This window comes from Tachyglossus aculeatus, chromosome 1, assembly GCF_015852505.1.
Source record: "Tachyglossus aculeatus isolate mTacAcu1 chromosome 1, mTacAcu1.pri, whole genome shotgun sequence".
Classification (NCBI taxonomy): domain Eukaryota; kingdom Metazoa; phylum Chordata; class Mammalia; order Monotremata; family Tachyglossidae; genus Tachyglossus; species Tachyglossus aculeatus.
Window position 1 is genome coordinate 36,758,699 of NC_052066.1, and position 10,557 is coordinate 36,769,255.

A 10,557-nucleotide genomic window follows, 5' to 3' on the forward strand; every position below is an offset into this window, starting at 1 on the left:
TAAAGCCCACATGTAATACAGAAGACTACTGCAGAGGCTGGTTTTGTTAATAATAATAATAATAATAATAATAATAATAATAATGGCATTTATTAAACACTTACTATGTGCAAAGCACTGTTCTAAGTGCTGGGGAAGTTACAAGGTGATCAGGTTGTCCCACAGGGGCTCACACTTTTAATCCCCATTTTACAGATGAGGCAACTGAGGCCCAGAGAAGTGAAGTGACTTGCCCAAAGTCACACAGGTGACAAGTGGCAGAGTCAGGATTTGAACCCATGACCTGTGACTCCAAAGCCTGGGCTCTTTCTACTGAGCCATGCTGCTTCTTAATGTTCGCTGCTAGTTAATGTTGCCCAGGGTACTCCACCACCAGAAAGCCATGAAGATTCACATGATAATTCATTTCCCATTGGTAATTTCCACTGTACTGAGCACACAGATATAACACTGTCCTAGCTGACAGTGCAATTTTAAGTAGAATTCTAGGAAACTACCAGATCATCAGCATGCAAATGAGATGTACAATCAATTAATACATCAATTAATCAATGGCATTTATTAATTCATTCAGTGGCATTTATTAAGTGCTTACTGTATGCAGAGCACTGTACTAAGCACTTGGGAAGTACAAATTGGCAACATATGGAGACAGTCCCTACCCAACAACGGGCTCATAGTCTATTTATTGAGCACTTACCACTTGCGGAGCATAGTACTAAATGACTGGAAGAATACAATAGAGTTGTAGACATGATACCTGCACTGGAAGAGTTTACAGTCTGGTGGAGGAGTTTACAGTCATTGACTTGGGAATTATTTATAATTTCTCAGGCATTTCTGCTTAATGTCAAACAAAATTCAAGAGTAAGCCCCATGGATAGTAAGCGCGTATTCTCAAAATTTTGGTCCATTGTTTTTCTATTTTCATTACCCCCGGGTATCGTTTTTTGGCTAGAGGTTGCCTTTAGTGATCATGCAGCAACACACTGCCTGTCATGCCTCCCTGACAATCTGTAAAGGCGTCCTTTCCATAAAATATGTAGGTGGCATATTTATAGAATAAAAATCTCTTCCCAGATTCACGAGCAAGTTGTAACTCACACATTTGTCGATACTGCTTCTTGGAAAGGAGCTTTCGAATGAGGGATCTCAGTGAAAACTGGCTCTTAGGTAAATAAATACAACTATTTGAATAACAGTCAATGTTCATTGCTGTTTTGCCAGTACGATTCAGTTTGTGCCTTTTTTTTCTCCAGGTGATAGCTGTAATTCATAGCGTAACTGGGTAACTGCAGTTCGACATATCCTTAAACCACCTCAGAAGAAAATTACTGTGTCTCTCATAGAAAAGACAGGGCATCCAATGACCAGATATTAGAAGCATTTTAAAACTGTGCTTTCACTGTCTCGTTAAATCCACTTTGAATTGCTTTTCTGACGCCTCAGAATCTGATACTCTTGACATAATGCATACTTCAAATCATGCCCTCCCATTAAAATGTATTTATAGGAACAAGGAGATAATACTGTTTTCACTACAAAAGAAAAAGCAGCATTGTCTTTTATGATAATATTTTCAACCGGCATGCGAGCCTCGAATGGAGGAAAGAGATAAATGAGATTCCAGGGAGAAAACAATAAATATAATTTGAGTCCACTGAAAAAGATACAGTTAGTTAATTCAAGTGAATGGTAATCAAGGTGGCAATGCATGTCAGCTCCTTAGTATTGAAGACCAAGTCTGTATATTCTAAACAATTTTGTTATATTGTATGCACCCTCTCAATGAATATACTGTTGGGTAGTGACTGTCTCTATATGTTGCCAACTTGTACTTCCCAAGTGCTTAGTACAGTGCTGTGCACACAGTAAGTGCTCAATAAATACGATTGATTGATTGATTGATTGATCCAGCCAAATTTCATGTTAAGGATTACAGAGAAGATGGAAGAGCTTGGCTTCCCACTTCACCTTGAATCATTGTCTACCATTAGAGAATTAGTCAGTTAACAGAAGAATAGGCTAGTAGAATGACACCTGACATTTTGGGAATATGTAGGAAAGCTTTATTGTACTACCTTATGGAAACTGGGGGACCCAACACTTGTTGGAATTGATGGTTGACAGCTCTTCCTTGGTGTTGGGGAATAATAATCAATCAGTCAATCAATCAGTTGTATTTATTGAGTGCTTACTGTGTGCAGAGCACTGTGCTAAGCGCTTGGGAAGCACAAGTTGGCGATCATTATGGTGACATTTGTTAAGCACTTCTTATGTGCCAGGCACTGTACTAAATGCTGGGATATATACAAGCAAACTGGTTTGGACACAGTCCCCGTTCGACACGGGGTTCACAGTCGTAATCCACATTTTACAGATGAGGTAACTGAGACACAAAGAAGTTAAGTGACTTGCCACAAGGTCACACAGAAGAGAAGTGGCAGAGTTGGGATTAGAACCCAGGTCCTTCTGACTCTCAGGTCTGTGATCTAACCATCTGACCACTGTGGGTGTCACACACCTACAGTCACCTGGAGTGGCCAGCTCCTGGTGAGGGGTGGATTTAGGGTTCAGGATATCAGGGGGCAACTGCATTAGCACTGTTGGAAAGAATCAATCAATCAATCAATCAATCGTATTTATTGAGCGCTTACTGTGTGCAGAGCACTGTACTAAGCGCTTGGGAAGTACGAGTTGGCAACATATAGAGACAGTCCCTACCCAACAGTGGGCTCACAGTCTAAAATGGGGAGACAGAGAACAAGACCAAACATACTAACAAAATAAAATAAATAAAATAGCTATGTACAAATGAAATAAATAAATAGAGTAACAAATATGTACAAACATATATACATATATACAGGTGCTGTGGGGAAGGGAAGGAGGCAAGATGGGGGGGATGGAGAGGGGGACGAGGGGGAGAGGAAGGAAGGGGCTCAGTCTGGGAAGGCCTCCTGGAGGAGGTGAGCTCTCAGTAGGGCCTTGAAGGGAAGGAAAAACATGCTCACAAGTAAGAGTCTACAACTCGCCATTTTTAGTCATGAAGATTCTACAGCACTTGTATATATATTTGTACAGATTTATTACTCTGTTTTACTTGTACCTATTTACTATTTTATTTATTTTGCTAATGATGTGCATCTAGCTTTATTTCTATTTATTCTGATGTTTTTGACACCTGTCTACTTGTTTTGTTTTGTTATCTTTCTCCCCCTTCTAGACTGTGAGCCCGTTGTTGGGTAGGGACCGTCTCTATATGTTGCCGACCTGTACTTCCCAAGCGCTTAGTTCAGTGCTCTGCACACAGTAAGCGCTCAATAAATACGATTGAATGAATGAATGACTACCTCCATCTACACAATGCTGTGGACAATCACCCATCCTGGAAAAGAAAAGAAACAAATTCGAAGAAAGGGAAAAAAAAAGGTAAGGATTCCAACCAGGAACCAACTGGGCTCCCCATAGCAAATAGAAGCAGCATGGCTCAGTGGAAAGAGCACGAACTTTAGAGCCAGAGGTCATGGGTTTGAATCCGGACTCTGCCACTTGTCAGCTGTGTGACTTTGGGCAAGTCACTTCACTTCTCTGGGCCTCAGTTACCTCATCTGTAAAATGGTAATGAAGGCTGTGAGCCCCCTGTGGGACAGCCTGATCACCTTGTATACCCCCAGCGCTTAGAACAGTGCCTTGCACATAGTAAGCACTTAATAAATGCCATTATTAATTAATTCATTAATTAAATACTACTTTTGCAGCAGTGGCAGGTAGTAAGACTCATCACACATGGCTTACCGAGATGACCTTTATCTCGAAGGTCTACATTCAGTCCTTGATGATGACAAGCTGGGTGACTCCAAACACACTGGTCTAGAGGGCAGGCCTCCAGCAATAACTTCCAGCTTCCATGGCCACTCCGCTGCACCCTGTATACATGTATATATGTTTGTACGTATTTCTTACTTTATTTATTTATTTATTTTATTTGTACACATTTATTCCATTTATTTCATTTTGTTAATATGTTTTGTTTTGTTCTCTGTCTCCCCTCCTAGACTGTGAGCCCGCTGTTGGGTAGGGACCGTCTCTATATCATCATCAATCGTATTTATTGAGCGCTTACTGTGTGCAGAGCACTGGACTAAGCGCTTGGGAAGTACAAATTGGCAACATATAGAGACAGTCCCTACCCAACAGTGGGCTCACAGTCTAAAAGGGGGAGACAGAGAACAAAACCAAACATACCAACAAAATAAAATAAATAGGATAGAAATGTACAAGTAAAATAAATAAATAAATAGAGTAATAAATATGTACAAACATATATACAGGTGCTGTGGGGAAGGGAAGGAGGTAAGACGGGGGGATGGAGAGGGGGACGAGGGGGAGAGGAAGGAAGGGGCTCAGTCTGGGAAGGCCTCCTGGAGGAGGTGAGCTCTCAGCAGGGCCTTGAAGGGAGGAAGAGAGCGAGCTTGGCGGATGGGCAGAGGGAGGGCATTCCAGGCCCGGGGGATGACGTGGGCCGGGGGTCGATGGCGGGACAGGCGAGAATATGAGCTGTTGGATCTGGCAAGCAGGAGGTCATTGGTGACCTTTGAGAGGGCAGATTCCGTGGAATGTAGGGGACAGAAGCCAGACCGGAGGGGGTCGTGGAGAGAGTTGGTGTTGAGGAATTCGAGGTAGCGCGTGTAGACAACTCGTAGATACGCAGCTCCTTGTCTTAAACTGGTAAACTCTTCTGGAATCGAGTCTTCTGCATGTGCCATTTTCCTTTTATCCTGTGCGGGGCAGCAGCAGCATGAGAAGAGAGAGTCGAGAGTCTATATGTTGCCAACTTGTACTTCCCAAGCGCTTAGTACAGTGTTCTGCACACAGTAAGCACTCAATAAATACGATTGAATGCATGAATGAACCCCAGTGAAGATTCTGTCCTCCAGCATGACTATGTCATACTGAATTACGACCCAGTAGGGCCAGTCAGCCTGATGCAGTTATCAGAGGTTGCAGAACCTAAGTATTGCCAGGTAGAGCAACTACAAGAATTGTTCACAAGCGTCGGATCTGGGCTTGGCTTTCCTTCCGGCCCCATCGTGGCTCGTCAGGTAGCCTGATTCCTGACAGTAAAAATGGAATTGTTCTCACTATGCTCTCTCATGCAGTAACTTGAGGCTTGAGGTCAGATGAGAGAGGAACAGAGAAGGGCTATTGTTCTCTCCTCTGAGAAGATTACTGCTCATAGCAGTTCATGTTTAACTGTTCATGTTCAAATCCCAGCTCCGCCAATTAATGATGGAATTTATTAAGCGCTTACTATGTGCAGAGCACTGTTCTAAGCGCTGGGGGGTACAAGGTAATCAAGTTGTCCCACGTGGGGCTCACAGTCTTAATCCCCATTTTACAGATGAGGTAACTGAGGCTCAGAGAAGTTAAGTGGCTTGCCCAAGGTCACACAGCAGACATGTGGTGGAGTCGGCATTCGAACCCATGACCTCTGACTCCAAAGGCCGTGCTCTTTCCACTGAGCCACGCTGCTTCTCCTAATTGTCAATTGTCCAATTGTCAATTGTCCAATTGTCAGCTGTGTGACTTTGGGCAAGTCACTTAACTTCTCTGTGCCTCAGTTACCTCATCTGTAAAATGGGGATGAAGACTGTGAGCCCCACGTGGGACAATCTGATTGCTTTGTATCCTCTCCAGCAGTTAGAACAGTTCTTTGCACATAGTAAGCGCTTAACAAATGCCATTATTATTATTATTATTATTATGTTTATGATATCTTCTGTACAAGGAAATTATCTGGCAATTCTGTGGCATTATACTTTCCCAAGTGCTTTGTACAGCACTCTGCACATAGTAAGTGCTCAATAAATATGGTTTGATTGATTGATTAATTATCAGTAATGTGGATGCTGATGAACCTCACAATCTCCAGATAAGACAGCATGTATGACATCATGCAGATTTCACCAGAGTTGTAACATAATATGTTGGCATGCACAGGTGCCATTTTTAAAAAATATGGCTGAATTTAGAACAAGCAGGAACTATGGGAAAAAACGTAGGCCTGACTAGAGAAGTAGCGTGGCTCAGTGGAAAGAGCATGGGCTTTGGAGTCAATGGTCATGGGTTCAAATCCCTGCTCCGCCAATTGTCAGCTGTGTGACTATGGGCAAGTCACTTAACTTCTCTGTGCCTCAGTACCTCATCTGTAAAATGGGGATTAAGACTGTGAGCCCCCTGCGGGACAACCTGATCACCTTGTAACCTCCCCAGCGCTTAGAACAGTGCTTTGCACAAAGTAAGCACTTAACAAATACCATTATTATTATTATTATTATTCAAATCTGATTTGGATATTCAGATTGGGCCTCCAAAATTGAGAGTTTGATATGCACACTTATCTGCTGTGAGATCCTAGACAAGTCACATAATTTCTATGTTCCATAGCTACCTGACCAGTAAAACACTCATTCTCTTCCCTCTTAATCTGTGAGTACCAAGTGGGACAGAGACTGCTTATATTGTATCTACTCAGCACTTAGTGCTTGGCACATAGTAAGTGCTTACCCGAACACTATTTTCATTATCATTAAAGTTTTTATCATTGATTTCACCAATTCTTAAGTGTTTCTCCATGGGACAATCCTGATTGCAGCATATTGGCTTTTCCCTCCAGTCCTATACAAACTCTAGTCCTATGTCACAGCATGGATTTCAGCAGTACTGGGTTGTGGAAAAAGATATAAAAAAGATATAAAAGTATCTGTATAAGAAGTGGGCAGACTAGCTGTGAAAACCAAACATTGATACAAAGTTGGATGAATCAGTTGATCGAAGAATTCATTCATTCATTCATTCATTCAATCGTATTTATTGAGTGCTTACTGTGTGCAGAGCACTGTACTAAGCACTTGGGAAGTACAAGTTGGCAACATATAGAGTTGGTCCCTACCCAACAGTGGGCTCACAGTCTATAAGGGGGAGACAGACAACAAAACAAAACATATTAACAAAATAAAATAAATAGAGTAAATATGTACAAGTAAAATAAATAGAGTAATAAATATGTCCAAACATATATATATATATATATATATATACACAAGTGCTGTGGGGAGGGGAAGGAGGTATGGGGGGATGGGGAGAGGGAAGAAGCGGAGAGGAATGAGTGGGCTCAGTCTGGGAGGAGGGGGCTCAGTCTGGGTTAATAATAATGATGGCATTTGTTAAGCGCTTACTATGTGCAGAGCACTGTTCTAAGTGCTGGGGGGGGATACAAGGTGATCAAGTTGTCCTACGTAGGGCTCACAGTCTTAATCCCCATTTTACAGATGAGGTAACTGAGGCTCAGAGAAGTGAAGTGACTCACCCATGACAGCAATGCCATGTGGTGGAGCTGGGATTGGAACCCATGACCTCTGATTCCAAAGCCCGGGCTCTTTCCACTGTTAAGCACTAGTCTAAGTGTTGGAGTAGATAAAAGATGATCAGATTGGACACAGTCCCTATTCCACAAGGAGCTCACAGTCTAAGGAGGAGGGACTTCCATGCCATGGGTAAAGAGGAACAGAATGAATTTGGAAGGATGACTCATTTTCCCTCCTCAAATATTCAGGCTATTTATTGAGTTCTTACTACATGCAGAGAACTGTACCAAGTACTTGGGAGAGTACCATACAACAGAATTAGCAGACATGTTCCATGTCCATAATAGGTTTATGGTCTAGAGGTGGAGACAGACAATAATAAGATTAAATAATTTATAGTATAATTTATAAGTAATTTATAATACTTTAAATTTAAAGATCCCCTCTCAGGATCACATCTGGAGAGTTTCCAATACTCTACCAGTCTAGGCCATGGGAGGAAGAGTCAAGCAGAGGCCTACCCATTCCATTCTTACCTTGGGCAGTGGCTAGTGAGTGGAAGGCAATCTGCTTCAAGTCAAAACTCACCTGTGCTGGGCAGCAGCAGCATGGGAGAGAATCGAGGGTGGAGACTCACGTTTTCTGTGTGGAAGAATGCAATGGTAAACTATTTCCATATTTTTACCAAGAAAACTCAATGGATACACTGCCAGAGCATTTACAGGTGGAGAGTGGGATATTCTGGGAGAGAAGTGTCCATGGAGTCACTCTGGGTCGGAGATGACTCGACTGCATAAGTCAATGCAACAAAGACAGTTTAAAGATAAGTGCTGTGGTGTGGGAGGGGGGTGAATATAAAATGTCCAAAGGTTGCATATCCACAAAAACATAAATAGCCAGCCTATGCAAAGAGAGATGGAAATTGGGATGAATAAGCATTTAATCAATAAGTTGCTTTTACATTATGTCGATGCAGCCATTCTAAGTAGTAAATAATATTGAAGAGTCCATTTCAGAGCCGCTGCTTGTTCTGGAGGCACTAGGTGTAAGAATGTAGCTGAAGAGACCATTTACACTGTTGAGATAGATTTATTTTCTAAGGAATAATTCAATCCAGGGTATTTGAGTGCCCTCTGAGTGCCAAATTTCATAATAAGAGTTTTGGGAAAAATTCCTCAATAGCAAGACACATGTTTCATTATGTCAAGCAGCTTACAATTTAATTGAAAATTAAATTCCAATGACTATAATCCTCATTAATGGGGTACATAAATAGCATTGGTTTTGGGCACCCAAATTAGATTTAATGCCTGTGTCCGCCTCTAGACTGTAGGCTCATATAGAAGCAGCATGGCTCAGTGGAAAGAGCACGGGCTTTGGAGTCAGAGGTCAAGGGTTTAAATCCCGGCTCCGCCAATTGTCAGCTGTGCGACATTGGGCAAGTAACTTAACTTCTCTGTGCTGGGGATTAAGACTGTGAGCCCCCCATAGGACAACCTGACTGTCTTGTAACTTCCCCGGCTCTTAGAACAGTGCTTTGCACATAGTAAGCGCTTAATGAATGCCATTATTATTATTATTGGCAGAGAATCTGTCTTTCATATTGTTACTCTCCCAAGTGCTTAGTACACTGCTCTCCACACAGTAAGCACTCAAAAACTACGTTTGCCTGACTGATTCTATTCAGAAATAATACAAATGTGATTTCTTGTCATTTTCAAAGAAGATGCCAATGATGGAGCATGTGTAGCTGAAAAGACCACCTTCTGATCCACATTCCCAATTTCACCTCAAATATAAAGCAGCTGTTTAGTATCCTAGTGACATCTATTCCCTTCACATGTCCCATCTAGTGCAGCTGTGCTGAAGTGAGCGTTGGTTCAACAAATCAATATTTATTGAGTGCCCACTGTCTGCAGAAAAATGTAGGTGATTATTGTTTGTAATTCTATTTTGCCATTTGAGTATACCCTATAGCCTAATGGGACCCTCTCAGGTCACACCTGAAGAGTTCCCAGTACTGTACCAGCCTTGACTATAGGAGGGAAAGTCAAGCAGTGGCAGCAGCAGAGAAGCAGCGTGGGTCAGTGGAAAGAGCCCAGGCTTTGGAGTCAGAGGTCATCGGTACAAATCCCGGCTCCGCCAACTGTCAGCTGTGTGACTTTGGGCAAGTCACTTCACTTCTCTGTGCCTCAGTTACCTCATCTGTAAAATGGGGATTAAAACTGTGAGCCCCCTGTGGGACAACCTGATCACCTTGTAACCTCCCCAGTGCTTAGGACTGCAAAACACTTAAAAAATACCATCATTATTATTATTATTATTATTATACTCATTCCATTCCTCGCATGGACAGTGGCTAGCCAGTGGAAGGCAATCTGCTACAAGTCAAAACTCACCTATGCTGGGCAGCAGCAGCAGGGGAGAAAGTTGAGGGTGAAGACTCAAGTTTATTGCATGGAAGGGGGCAGTGGTAAATGACTTCTGTATTTTTGCCAAGAAAACTCTATCTTGATCTATCAAGATCTAAACTCTATCTGGATACACTACCAGAACGATTGCAGATGGAGGTGGGGTGTTCTGGGAGAGACGTGTCCATGGAATCGCTATGGGTCGGAGTCGACTCAACGGCATAAGACATAACCTGATGGACCTGCTTGAGGAGTCAGGAAAGGAAGTCAACTTTCAGAATCAATGGCATTTATTGAGTGCTTACTATTTGCAGAGCACTATTCTAAGCACTTGTCTCCCCTTCTTAATAAGGTATGCATTTAGATATGTACAAGAGTGCTACAGGTGGTTGGGAATAACAAGTGTCCAGTTGCCGCAGAACTGCTTCTTCTTCCTGTGTTGAGAAAATCCTACATTGTTGAAGAAATATGAGTAATTACTTTCCTCTAAGGACTATCATTTCTACGCATCATAACCCATTGAGGAGTCTCTTATTTTGTTATGTCAGTATATCCATTCAGTCTTATTTTTAGCCACTAATACTAATGTGAACGTCATTTATTGTGCTCTCTCTGCTTCCTCTGCATCCTCCTCGAACTCTCCCCTAAATGAAGGTATTAAAATTGTTCACTTAAGCTACCTCTTGTGTAATCAGTAGGGAAGTTTCAAATAAATTTATGTTGCTACAAAGATTTATGCACTAAAGGTAAATTTCCATTATAATGATAATAATACT

General features: G+C 42.0%; 1 non-coding gene across 1 annotated transcript; it reads left to right on the forward strand.

Annotated features, from left to right (window-relative positions):
• The first annotated feature begins 7,810 nt into the window (after positions 1-7,810).
• On the forward strand, positions 7,811-7,948 carry LOC119937851. Its single transcript, XR_005454235.1, has one exon. It is a non-coding gene; the product is annotated as a small nucleolar RNA SNORA7 (small nucleolar RNA).
• The last annotated feature ends 2,609 nt before the right edge of the window (positions 7,949-10,557 follow it).